This window comes from Furipterus horrens, unplaced genomic scaffold (assembly GCF_987537825.1).
Source record: "Furipterus horrens unplaced genomic scaffold, mFurHor1.1.pri manual_scaffold_5, whole genome shotgun sequence".
NCBI lineage: Eukaryota > Metazoa > Chordata > Mammalia > Chiroptera > Furipteridae > Furipterus > Furipterus horrens.
Window position 1 is genome coordinate 196,821,110 of NW_028327175.1, and position 14,097 is coordinate 196,835,206.

The following is a 14,097-nucleotide window of genomic DNA, read 5'->3' on the forward strand; positions in this document are numbered from 1 at the left end:
GACATGGGCTCTGGCTCAGAGGCAACCCTCAGATCTTGTCCGAGTGGTTCTGAGAATTTGGACCTTTCTTACCACTGGCTTCTGGGCTCTTATCACATTTCTTCCTCCTCTGTCCCTCCTGTCCTAGGGGTGCTATCAATGTCTGGCAATCACTAACTTTTGGGGTGACAGCTGGGGCACGTCATCACTCCCTGGGGTTTGTCATCTCCTCTGTAATCTCTGTAAACCATCTCCGCATTGACCTTTTTCTGTCTTAAACGCTTGGAATAGCTCATGTTTCCTGGCTGGCCCGCCGCTGATACAATGGTCATCCTCACGCTTTGCTGCCACAGCTCCAGCCCTCACACCATTACCACAGCCACGCCGAAGGTCAAAAAGGAAGAGTTTCTCCTGGCTTGCTTCTTTTCGCCAGGAAGGGAACCTCTTCCCAGAACGGGGCAGAGTTGAATCCATGCTGGAAGAGAGGCTGGGAAAGCAGGTAAGGCAGCATTTTTAATCCAGACAGTGTGAGACGGGCGCTCCGAACGAGAACATGGAAGTAGGGCAATGGCGGGTGCGTGAGAAACCCAACCATGCCCACCACATTCACCTGGCACGTGATCACTTCCTCCCTCTGGGCCTTAGTTTCCTCATCTGAAAAACGGGTGAGTTTGGTGAAATCGGTGGTTTCTGGGCCCTTGAGTTTCAAGGCACAGGGAAGCGGGGTCTGAGAAGGTGGGATCCTTCCCCAACTTCAACAAAAACAGCCTCATTTGATCTTTGTGGAAATAAGAGAATTCTGCTGGATTCACTGATTTCTTGCAGCCCCCTCAAGGACCAGGATTCAAAGTTATAGATTAATTTATAACAATGAAGAAATAACTGGGTGATGCTCTTGCTAAGCGTGATCCATTGACTTTGGGGGTTATTCATAACGCACTTTGGAGACAGATGAAGCCCCTTGGATTTTTGCCAGTGATTACGCTGTCTCCGCAATGCTGCAGACTCGGGGCTGTGGAGCAGAAGACATTCTCCCTGAAGTATCCTTGACTCCCTCCATTCTCTTCTGTTGTGAGAAGGCAAGCCCCTTACGCATATATAATCGTTTTAAACTGTTTATCTTGCACGGAGGAATGGATCTTTGGGGTCTTTCTCACCAGCCTTGACACTGACAGACTGCCCCAGAGATGGTCTCCGAGAGGGAAGGCTAGGCGTGTGCCTTCCTAGATGGCTCCTCTCGGCTTACCCACATGGAATCTTCCTTCCTGCCCCTTGTGGGTTTCACTCTACGAGTGCCATGCTGGGGACAGCACCAGCTTTACTCCTCAAGTCCCGAGGCCCCTATGGGTCGAAGGCTCAGAGGCACGGCGGGGAAGCTCCAGGATGCTGGGCCTTTGCCAGGGCTCAGTGCCCTGCTGAGAATAATCCACACTCTCTGACGGGCGTCTGCGAGGACCGGTCTCGAACACCTCTCCTGCCACACACGCACTCAGAAAGTGACTTAGCCTTCTAGGTCGGTGTAGTGCCTTCACACACACTCTCTCTGCGGCTCCTTCAGGCCCTTCTGTCCTGGTAGCACCTGGCTCTCTACCTGGCACACGTTAGACAGGGCAGGTGAGGTCCCCATGGTACAGGTGAAGCACCTGAGGCCCAAGGAGGCTCAATGGTTAGCTGTCTCACCTAGGGTCACGCAGGAGAAAAATAACGGGGTCAACACGAATTTGGCTCTGAGGATTCTGAGCAGGAAGCCCACGTGAGGACAGATCCTCACGCAGGATCTGACTCACAGGAGACGCTCAGTGGGTCCCACGTTCTTCCCTCCCCTGCTTCCTCTCTCCCCGTGGCTCTGACTTACCTCTCTGGATTCAACAGAGACGAGACACGTGGGCCCAGGTATGCCCAGCTTCCTCGCCGAGCTCACGGGATTTTCAGGAGTCTGTGATACAGGCCAGCTTTTATTCTGCAGTAATCATGTAAAATAGGAACACATCTGTCTTAGCTCAGGCTGCGACAGCAAAGTACCGAGGACTGGGCGGCTTATCCGACAGCAGACACACTTCACTAAGAGTTCTGGAGGCTGGAAACCCAAGGTCAAGGTGCCAGCGTACTTGAGTCCTGGGGAGAGCCCTCTTCTGGGTCCCAGACTGCCCACTTTTTCTGCGTGCATCCTCATGCGATGGAAAAGGCAGAGATGGAACAATCTCTCTCCCTGCAAGGACACTAATCCCATTCAGGAGGCCCCACCCTTGGGACCTTATCACCCCCAAAGGCACCCCGAATACATTGGGGTTAGGATTCGACATATGAACTTTGAGGGGACACAAGCCTCTGGTCCATCACACAGTCTCATTAGGAAACATTTAAATAACATGGATAAAGTAATGCAAATAATAAATAATACAAATAATTAAACTCAGTTCCTCTCGAGGGTCCCACCTGCAGTTCCAGGCCCCTGCCCGAAGTAGCTACTGGTGACTGTGTGGCATGGATCCATCCCTCCAGACCCATTTCTATGCATTTATGAATATACGCATATAAAATGTCATTAAAAACACGTAGTTGAGGTTTGCTTTCTCTGCTGGGATTTTATTAGTTTAATCGGCATCAAAGCACACACATCCTTCCGCAACTTGCGTTCCTCAGGCTGTCCCCACGCACTCTGCATCCGTTGGCCTCACTTGTCTTTCCTCTGCAGCCTCGTCATCTAGGACTCAGTGTGGCCGTGTCGTGGTGCGTTTAACCAGCCCCTGATTGGAGGGCAGACGGGTTCTCTCCAGCACCTCTCTGTTAAAGCCAATGCGGCGATGGGCTTCTTGCTCATGAATGAGTATTTCCTCTGGAGGAAAACAAAGTGAGGGTTTCTACAGGAAAAAGGAAACCATAAACTAAGTTAAAAGAGAAGTCGCCTGGGAGAAAATATTTGCAACATATACGACAAAGTATCAACAATCAGATTATATAAAGAAATGCTCCAATTTACTAATAAAAATAACCCAATAGAAAAACGGGTGAAGAATACAAACAGGGGATTCATAGAAGAAATGCAAATGGCCAACATGCATTAAAAAATGTTGCTTCCTCTCACTAGTAACCAGGAAAAGTCGCCTCCAGCGACAGTAAGCTACCTTTTCCACTCACCAAACTGGCCTGAATTCTCAGCTGGCCGTCCATCATCGGCAAGAGTGTGGGGAGATGGTGCTGCCACACGGTGTCAGGGTGCGCGCCGAGCCTGGCCCTGCGGAGGGCAGTTCCGAAGCGTCTCAGCTTTCAGATGTACCAGCGGTGTCCCATCTCGGCGTCGCTGGACGGAACAATAGTGCTGGTGGCTTTCTGCACACACGTGGCTGTGACTGTGTCCTAGCCACACACAGAGCCTGCCATCCAGGGCAAAGTCGGGTCCCAACGGGCCCAGAACAGAGTTGGCAGGAGCTGCATGCTTGGGGTGAGTCACAGGCCGGGGCGACCGTGACCCCAAGACTCCTCCACTGTCACCAGCCACAGACAGGAACAGCACTTTCTACTCGGCGCTCCAGTCCCCAGGCCTCTGAACAAACGCTCCTTGTTCCTAGGGGCGACAGTAACACTGTGGGATGACAGAGGTGTCTCGTGGGCTGGGTTAGATGGTTCTGAAGACACCACACACACACACACACACACACACACACACACACAGCATGACTCCTTTCTTACACAGTCTCAGTTTAACGAGACGTGCCCTGGCCCTGAACTAGCACCCGGCCAGTGGCCAGAGCAGCGAGTAGCACTGTGCCCCTACAGCAGACAGAGCAGAGCTCCCCGCTTCTCCACATCTGCACCCCGCTCCCCCAGGCTCGGGCAGTCAGCTCCCTGGCAGGCCTGCCATCACACCCTACTGCGGACAGGTGGCTTTAACATAATGCCCCACCTGGCTCTCAGGGCCTCCCTCCCCTCACGAGGGACTTGGGCCAGGCTCCAGTGGGGCTGTGTCACTATGTGATTTTACTGGGCCTTTTGGGCCTCTCCTTGCCAAATCCCGGGGGGACAGCGATCCAGCCTGGGGCCCACGCAACAGTCTTGCAAAACCCCATGATCCGCAGGAGCCCCATCAGACCCCAGGAAAACCATTCTGGGGCTTCGTTTATGAACCTGTCATAGTTCGGTGACAGTGACTCAGGGAGCAGAGGTAAGAGACAGCCTTGCTCCTTGTAAATGTCACAGGACTCTACAAAGGACGGGCAAAAATAAAAGCCAGCAATGGCCACAAAGTCCGTTTATGTGAGAGGACCGCCAACCCATAAAGTCAAACGTGAATCAACAGCTCAGGACCAACCAAAAGCTTCTCAGGCAGCTGTTCTCCAGCTACGCGGATGTTGGGCAGAACGCAAAGACACAGGACTCCAGGGAGCTGCTTTCCCTGGACCCCAGGACTAGCCGGGGACAGCTCCTCCTGCCCAGCCCACTTGTTCTGAGGCTTCCTCCGCCCCTTCCCCAGCCACACAGAGGCCTCCCCTCTCCTTGACCAGGAAGTTGAAAACCGGGATTTCACACACATCCTCGCTGCCAACACTGGATTCTCTGTAAAAAAAAAAAAAAGAAACAACAACGATCCCTGCAAATATTTCCTATTTTCAATAACCTGGTATCAATTTGCAAACAGAGTAATGATCTCTGTTACTTTTCAGGAAATTATGCTTAATATACTTTACCAGAGCAAAGGAAGAACAATCTAATTGAAAGAGCCGCACTGAACCGTATTTAACCTCAGATGTACTAAATGGAGTGTCTCGGAGATAAGTTATGGTTTTTAATTTAACGTAAACCATTCTGTGCATAAGCACCGTGTTTTCGCCACTCTAATAACGACTGGTTTGGGTTTATGAATTATTTTTTCGATCATCTCTTTCCTCCCATGAACACTCCCTGTGCATGTGAAAACAATCCAGACACTTTCCCACAGAAAATCTGAAAGGAAAGACCGTCCTAGACGGGCGACTCCACCATCTGGGGACATCTGTGCCTCAAGTGTGTCGCACCTCACCCCTGGGGAGGGTCCCCTGTTTTTGAGATGCACCCACGTCTCATCGCCCAGGCCGGTCCTGTGTCTGGCTGGCTCCTTCACCACTTGGATTGACGGGTTCCAGCCGTCATATCAGCACTTTAAATGAAGTTTTGCGCTCATCGAGATTAATTGCTGAATGAAAATGATTGAACTCTTATTATTGATGTAATTCATTTGCAGGGATCATCCCAGGAAAATGTAGTGTGTGTCTGAAGCTCATCATTGGACAGTCATCAAAGGGCAGGGTGGGGAGAGGAAGCGCGTGGCCATGTGTCACAGCTGACCTCCTGTGCCACTGGTACCAGTGAGCCCGATGAACTGGCGCCGCTGTGCCTAAGGTAGCCGCTTACTCAGCCATCACACAGCCTGACAGACGCCAGCTTCTCGGGGGCTCCCTTTCCCAGCACAGGTGCTGGCCAGTCTTATGGCAGCCAGCTTGCTGCTCTGCTTGGTTGCATTCCTAGCTCTTCCTTCATGTCTTCATGAGTGGGTGCTGATTGGTTTTTTTGCCAACTGAGCATCTATTTCCCTTTATTTGGGTAAGACTGCCGGTTTCCCTTTGGGAAGCTGTCCACTCTAAGCTCCCGTGGGGATGCCTCGGGAGAGCGTGGGACTGGGAGTCAGCCAACAAGACTGTTGCGTTTCTTTGGCCGAGGCAGTTGGCTCAGAATGGGCACATGACTTCATAAGGGCCACTGCCATTCCGCCCATCTCTCTCGGGGAGGTTGGGGCAGAAGCTGGCACTGTCTATTCGTTGTGAAAGCTGCAAGTGTGCAAGGCTGGGGATGCAGAAGCCCTCATGCCATACAAACAAAGGGACAACAAGCAAATATTGGGGGGGGGACGCCTGAGGGAGAGATGGGAAGAGTGAGTCCCTGTGATGGCATTTGGGCCCTGGATCAAGCCATACCTGAAGCTCATGCTGCTTTCGAACATTGGACTTTTTAGTTATGTGAGTCATATAGTCTATCTTCGCTTAAGCCAGTTTGAGTAATGTTTTCTCTCAGGGTCTTTACATCTTAAGTGAAATGCCAAAGAACAAAAAATGTCATCTGGAAGGCATTTATTCCAGGGGCTCCTTGACAGGCCATGGGTAGATTCCCGTACCCCAGACCCCTGAAACTGTTCTATTACTGTCTATTCATGTTTGTTCTTACACCTGGTTCTCTTGTCTCCCTTCAATAATTTATGCTACCTGAGAATCTGCTAATAAATTCATTTTCTGCTTAAGTTAGCTGGGTGTCTGCTACTGCTGCTCATAACTAGAGATGCCTGATAGAACATAGAGATGGTTGGTGGGGACACTTTTCTGGCTCCAGGGCTCTCTCGCTGCTGTCTCAGGCTGCAGGGGCCCAGGGACATGGGTCACCTGGCCCCCCCGCAGGCCTGGTCTTCCTGCCTCATGCAGACAGAGTGGAAAGACAGACAGCTGAGTGAAAGAACTATGTTGCAGGTGATTTCATTGATGTACGTGTTTAAAACACACAAAACGATCAGATGTTTACAGATGCATACATGTGTTGGAACTTATTACAATGGAATGGGAGATGCTCAGCAGATTCATGTCAGTGGTTACCTCTGAGGGGGGCAGGAGGGGAAAGGGTGCTGTCTGAATAAACATAAAATCAAATGAAGCCACAAAGCTTGCCCTCCACCCCCACCCCCACCAGTTCTCAGGCACGAGGAGTGCTTGGCTGAGATCCTGGTTGGGCCCCTAATGGGGGGCCTGGTGGAATACAGGGGGGGACCCTGGCATCCATCAGTTCACAGAATAGCCGCTGACTGCTGGTCAAGTGTCAGGCCAGGACAAACCGGGAGCCAGAGAGTGTCTCTCATCTGGGAGGACAGAGGGCTTCAGGGAGCTGAGAGGAAGATGACCACAGGGAGGGTGGGTCTGGCAAGGGGCAGGTGCGGGGACAAGACTCTGTGACAGCATGACCGTGGTCCACAGGACACCTATGGTCTGCAGATCGGTTTGCAGAAGGATACATTTACGGGCTTTGTCTTCCTCTTGTTCTTTGTTTTAACATGGCACATTTTAAAAATAAAAACCAAGGAAAACTAAAAAATGTAAAACAGACTGAAAAAGACAAAGAAAGAAATGACCACCCATAATCTCATCATGCAGATATAAATAACCACTTGAAACGTTTTAATGAGACTCCTCCTGTCTTGGCTACAAAAGGGGTAGGTTCTTTCTCCCTGGGTCAGGAAGTGGCACGGAGAGAGAGCGTTTTAAGCAAAGCTGATGGGTTACCATTTGCGCCGTGGGTTTCTTTTCTTCCCCCCTTTGGAAATAGGTTTGTGGCCCCTGAGGGAACAAAGTAATAATAGCAACCACGTGGTAATGTTGACTACAGACAGGCACCTTTCCAAATGCTTTCCCAGTACTGACGCATTGAATCCTTACAGCCCCGCAAAGTGCGCCACTATCGGGAATTCCCGTTTCACAGAGGAGACAGACGAGGCCCAGCAAGATGGCATGACCTGCCCAGGTTATACGGCAGATGTTTGTGTTCAGATTTCAAACTGGTAAGTCTGGCTCCAGCGGGCTTTGCGGTGACCACCCCAACCCCCGCCACCCCCACGGTCCTGCCTCTCAAGGAAGCTGACTTCTGCGCGCCACTCAGCCTGCATGTGGCCTTCGCTGCTGCAGCTGCACTGCGGGGGGAGCTCAGTCGGCGCCGTGAGCCCCTGGTACAGGTATGGCTCAGAGAGGGCTCCTGACCTGCCCGGTCACACGGCTGAAGGGGCAGGCTCGGACGACTTCAGACCCCAGGCCTTCCTCTGCCTGACCAAGAGGGCCCAAGGCCAAGGCCTTCTGGGCTGGCCCTCCCGCTGTCCGCCCAGCTGAGCCTGCTCTTCTGCGCTCACTGGAGGAATTTCCCACGCTGAGCCAGGCGGGCAGAAAGGCCTCCCCTTCTCACACACACCCTTCTCAGAGGGTGGCATCGTCCCCTTCCCTCGAGCCGTCCTTGTGCCAGCAAGTTCATCTGAGCACAACTTTGTGCAGCCAACCAATGCAGAACAAATTTAATAATTAAAGAATAATTAATGACACCTGAATCTTCTCACTGGGGGGTACAGTTAGCCTCTGGCACCTTTAGAATGAGTTGCCAGTGACTAATTGTGCCCTCAAGGAGGCATTTGTAAGTACAATTAATTGTGTGCAAAACTGAGCCCACTGAATACTTGGGAACATAAAAATTATTCCCACAAAAAGGGTTTGTTCAGTCCCTTATTTATTGATTGATTTTTTAAAGCCCTGTGGTAGGTTCTCCAGTGCACTTTGGATGCGCCAAGGTCTCCGTGGGAGGCCCCCCCATCCCCCTCCATGAGGGTCACGCGAGCCTAGAGGGAACGCCCAGGCAGCCACATGCCAGGGATTTGAATAGTTACCTATCTAACAGAACCAGGGCAATGCAAGAGCTTGAAGGACAAGCCAGGAGCTAAAGTGCAACTTCTCAGTCAAAGTCAAAGGCACCCCGGTTGGAGGAGTGGTCCCCGTCTCCTTGGCTTTGCTCTTGGCTTCGGAAACACCCCTGCCCAGGGCCGCTTCTCCGTCAGCCTCTGCAGGGCAGCGTCAGAGGGAGACGGGGAGCTTGGTGTTGCAGCTGGACCTGCTCTGACCACGTGACTCCCTTACTCAGAGCGTCAGTGACGCGCCAGGGCTGCGAGGGTCCATCCTGGCTCCTCAGCTGGTCTCCAGAGAACACGTGAGTTCAGACGTCCCACCTCTGCTCCCAAACCCCACGCCATTACCTAACACTACCCCCTGCACCCCACAAGGACCAACCATCCACTCTCCAGGCCCGTCCACAGGCTAGTCCTTCTGCTTACTATGCTCTTCCAGCTATACACACATGTACATGCACAACACATATACACACACACACTTAGTCATGTTAATACAGATGTACATGCAAAGCCATACCTATGCACGCATGTATATATACACAGATATATGCGCACACATGCTCTTACACAAACACACCCACACACATACATGCATGCGAAAGACATGTGCATGTTTATGCACACGGCCATGCATACATGCGCACACTCACATGTACATGTATGTGCAAACACATGCAGACACACGTGTTCGTGCACGCCCATGCACACATGTTGCTGCGCGTCCTTGTTTCAGCTGTTTCCCTGGGCTTGGCTCCAAGGCTGCCTTGGCTGTGCGGTCTCCCCCGATGCCTGCTCTCTGCACCAGTGCTGTCGTCCTTTGGGCCACCGCACTTCTTGGGTTCTCTCTGCTGTGACCAGCTCTAACGCCCCTCAGGGCTGGAAGCCCCTCGGGACAGGTGGTGAAAGTCCTTTCCGAATCCCGGCTGCATCACCATGCCTGACACGGGGGACATGTTCCGTATGTGTTTGGGGCATGAACGAATGAATGACAATGAAGAAGGCGGGAGTCTGGGTCCTTTCACTTGCGCAGCTCTACCTGGAAAGCCCCTTTACACCACATCCGTGGGGGATAATGCGGCAGGAGCCACTCGTGGCCTGGAGCTGCCCCAACTAGCCCCCGGGGCATTCCTCGCACTCAGGCTGGGGCGCTGGGAGGCTGGGGCTGCTAGGTCTTCCCTCGGCAGAGGGAAGGCAGTGCACTGACCCCTCTTTACATGACTGTAAACAAACCCCCATCTGAACTCAGAGACATGACGTGGCTTCTTAACTCCCCCCATGGCACCTCCCATTATGTGGCACAATCTTTTTGAGAAATCCTTTTTCTCCTTTTTAAAAATTGTTTACTTCTGATTACAGAAGCGGTGCATGTGCATCTCAGGGAATGGAGACAGACACACAGAAATACGTAACGGTCAACTCAAATCCAGCGCCCAAGGTGACCCCAGTCCACATGTTGATATTTATCTTCCCATCTTTATTCTGTGCCTGTGTGCCTGAATTATTGCAAACCTGGGATCACACTGTAATTCTAAGTTCTAATTTTCCTTTTTAACTTCACACGTCATGATAGTTTTCAATGCCACTAACTATTCTGGTGACAAAATTCGTATTGGCTGCAGAGCGCTGCATTGGGACGTTTAGGGTCATCTGCTTTCCCAGGCCCCGGTTGCTGTGCTTTTCCGGCTGCGTCTGTGTTTCTGCCGCTCCACATCACACTGTGACCAACCACGTGGGCCCTGAGAGCATCTCGGGAAACATTTCCAGAAATGGACTTCCTGGGCAAAGGACAAAAACACGTGTAAGACTTTTTAGGAACTTCCGTTTTACCTTTACGGGTGCTTGCAAACGCACCCCACCTCATTCACGTGGTGCAGACTTACCACCTCAAACATTTTCAGGGGTGCAGCTCGGGGGGCGGACGCACACTCCCACTGCGGCACAACATGTCCCCAGGAGGTTTGTTCTCAGCTTACAGAACTGAAGGCTTTATGCCCATTAAACAGGAGTTCCCCTCCCCAGCTCCAGCACTCGGCAACCCCGTCTACTTAATGTTCTTACGATTTTGACTATTTGGGGGCTCTCCTATAAGTGGGACCGTACAGCGTTTGTACTCTTGTATCTGGCTTGTTGCCCCTGGCGAGGTTCCCCTGCGTTGCAGCAGGTGTCAAGATCGCCTTCCTTTTTAAGACCGACTCAGATTCCATCACATGCATAGGCCACGCTTTGCTTGTCCGTTCATTCTTCCACGGGCCTTTGGTTGCTTCCACCTCTTGGCTGTTGTGAATAATGACATAGTAAACATGAGCATGCAGATGTCTCTTCAAGATCCTGCTCTTCATTTTTGTGTATATACCCAGAAGTGGAATTGCTGGGTTATATGGTAAATCGATTCTTAACTTTTGGAGGAACCTCCCTACTTCTTCCCACAGTGGCTGCACCACTGGGCATCCCCATCGACTGTGCACGGGGTCCCCATTTCTCCAGGCCCTCACCAACCCTTGTTTTCTGTGCTTTCGATTGTGGGATAGCGGCTGGTACTACTGGGTGTGAGGTTGTATCTTGTTGTGCTTTTGACTCGTATCCTCTCTAATGTTGAGTGATGTTGAGCATCTTTTCACAAATTCGTTAGCCACTTTTTTGAGCCTTTTAACATACATTGCCAAGCTTCCCCCCAGAAATGTTGGGCCAGTTAAAACTCCCACCAGGATGATGAGGGCAATTCCCCTTGCTTCCAGCCAACGTTGTGTGACCATCAAGTAGAAACCTTTCCAGAAATAACGCAGATGAAGCATTCAGCAAGCCGTTCACATTTGCCTTGGAAAGGAAACAGCTTACACGCTGTCTTTGAAAATAACATTCCCTTGAACCAGGTGTTGGACTAAACTGACCTGGATTTTCTTCTCCCACCAAAAGCACTGGATCCAAGTCTGTTATTGTGTGGGGTTTCCCGGATCCTCTTCCTGTTCTAAACAGTTGCACGGCTCTGAGTTTTATCATTAAGACGTCAGCAGCCATTGGACTTGGAGCGTTGGGAGTGTTCACCTCCGCAGTTGCCCCGGGAAGGAGCCCTCAGGACTGAGAGACAAGCTGAAGAAAGCCCAGCCGTCCCTCCTGGCCCTCCAGCACAGGGCCCGTCCTTCTCTGCTCTCCTGCCAACTTGTCCATGATGCAGTAAATACCGAAGCCTTAAGTATTGTCACAGGAGGCTCTTCGCAAATGGTATCCTTTTTTCTAAATAGAGCTGTTCCTTGTTAATAAATGAAACGTATTGAAAACTCTTTGAGAATCCTCATGGGTAGGCAGAGGCTGGACAGTCTGTTCTCAGCCACCAGCAGTGACAAGAAGAAAGCAAAAAAATGACTCTGTCGGCTTCTCATATTCCTCCCAAGGAGCCCTCTTTTAAAATTAGGGTTTTGCACATTTCCCAAGGGTATCTTCATGTGAAGTTAAAAGTTTTGGCCACTTGTTAGCCCGGCCCTTCACTCGGCCAAGTGAATGCAGCTACTTCCAAATGCGACCAAGGATCCCTGATGGGAATTTCCAGAACGGGCAGGGGTGGAGGGTGTCAGCACCCCCCCCCCCAAGAGTTCTTAAAATCACTCAGTGACTTGCTAACAGTCAAAGGCCCTGAGGACAAGCCACCCACCACGTTTCATGTCATCAGCAAATCCATTATGTATTTATTTCTGTCCCAACTCATCATGAAAAAGTATGGCAGCCATATTGTGGAAATTCATACAAAAAATAAACTTTGTGCAAAGAAACTGGGTATCAGTCAGAGTCTCAACAGCAGACAGAGGGGCATTCCAAACAGGTTATTGGGAGAGGGTTTATTTATAACAACATGAGTGCAGGGAAACCCCACTAGACAGTGCAGAACCCGGAGGGATGGCTGTTACTGCCTTTCATCCCAAAGGGCAAGGAAAGATGGAAGTTACTAGAAACCAGAGAGAGAGAGACATCAGAGCGTCAAAAGGGAGCCTGAAAGCGCTGTGGTGCTGGCATGTGCTACTGCGCGGGGGAATCTTGAAGACATTACGTCAAGTGAAAGAAGCCAGACAAAACGCCACAGGCTATGTGACTCCATGTAGAGGAAACGTCCAGAACAGGCAAGTCCATAGACAGTGACTGCGGGTTAGTGGCTGCCTATGCTGCGGGGAACGAGGAACAAGGAGCAACTGCTGCTGGGCACCTGGTTTCTTTGGGGGGTCACTGAAGAAGTTCTGGGATTAGATAGTGGTGATTGTGGCACAACTCTATGAACTATTATAAACTACCAGAATGCTGTACTGCAAAATGGTGAAATGTATGTTATGTGAATTAGATCTTAATAAATTTTAAAAGGAAGAGGGAGACGTCTGGCCAAGATGAAGGCCTAAAAGACATGCTAGGTCTCCCTCCACAACTAAGAAGGAATACAACTACCTCAAAACTAGAGACAACCAGAAATTCCAGAAAATCAAGCTGCATGGAAGTCCAACAAACAAAGATATAAAGAAGAAATACTCATCCAGACAGGTAGGAGGGGTGGAGCCAGGGTGGAGAGGATGCGGTGTGGTGGCAGCAGCAGCAGCAGGTCGGCGGAAAGCTCAGTCACACATTTTAAAAAGTTGGGAGGGACACCTGGGGAGTGTTCCCAGCACCAGACCAGACCGCACCGCTCCCGGTCCCAGCACCGGGGAAAATGAAGCCTCATTGCTTCTGACTGTGCAAACCAGTGGGGGTTGGGGCAGAAGAAACTGCTGTTCTCTCAGCAGAGTCTGCTTTTTTAAAGGGCCCCCATGGTCCTAGTACATCCACATACCCACCCACTCTGGAAACGATGGCCAGGACAACAGCTGGAGAGGCTTCAGTCCCATACGGAAGTGGGAGAAGTACCTGGAAAAGGGGCAAGGGCTGAGCAAGTGGCATTGTTCCCTCTCAGATCCCTTCCCCACACGCAGTGCCACAACGTGGTGAAACAGGTTGCCCTATGCTGACAAATACCTAAGGTTCCGCCCCTTACAATGTACCAGGTGTGACAGCTCTACCTAAGACACAGAGGCAAACACACACAGGAGCCTGTCAAGATGAGGAGACAGAGAAGTATGGCCCAAAAGAGGGAACAGATCAAGCTTCCACTGGGAGAAGTAAGTGACGAAGAGATAGCCAACCTAACAGACGCAGAATTCAAAACACCGGTGATTAAAATGCTCACAGGCTTGACAGATATGCTTGAGTATGGCAAACACATAAGGGAAGAAGTGAAGTCTATGCTAAGTGAAACAAAGGAAAATTCACACAAAACCAATGGTGAAGGAAAGGAAACTGGGGTTCAAATCAATAATTTGGAACATAAGAAAGAAAAAAACAGTCAACCAGTACAGAATGAGGAAACAAGAATTGAAAAAAATGAGGAGAGGCTTAGGAACCTCTGGGACAATTTTAAATGTGCCAACATCTGAATCATAGGGGTGCCAGAAGGAGAAGAGGAAGAACAAGAAATTGAAAGCTTATATAAAAAAAATAATGAAGGAAATCTTCCCAAATTTTGCAAAGGAAATAGACATACAAATCCAGGAAGCACAGAGAGTCCCAAACAAGCTAGACCCAAAGAAGACCACACCAAGACACATTATGATTAAAATGCCAAAGGTGAAAGGTAAAGAGAGAATCTTAAAAGC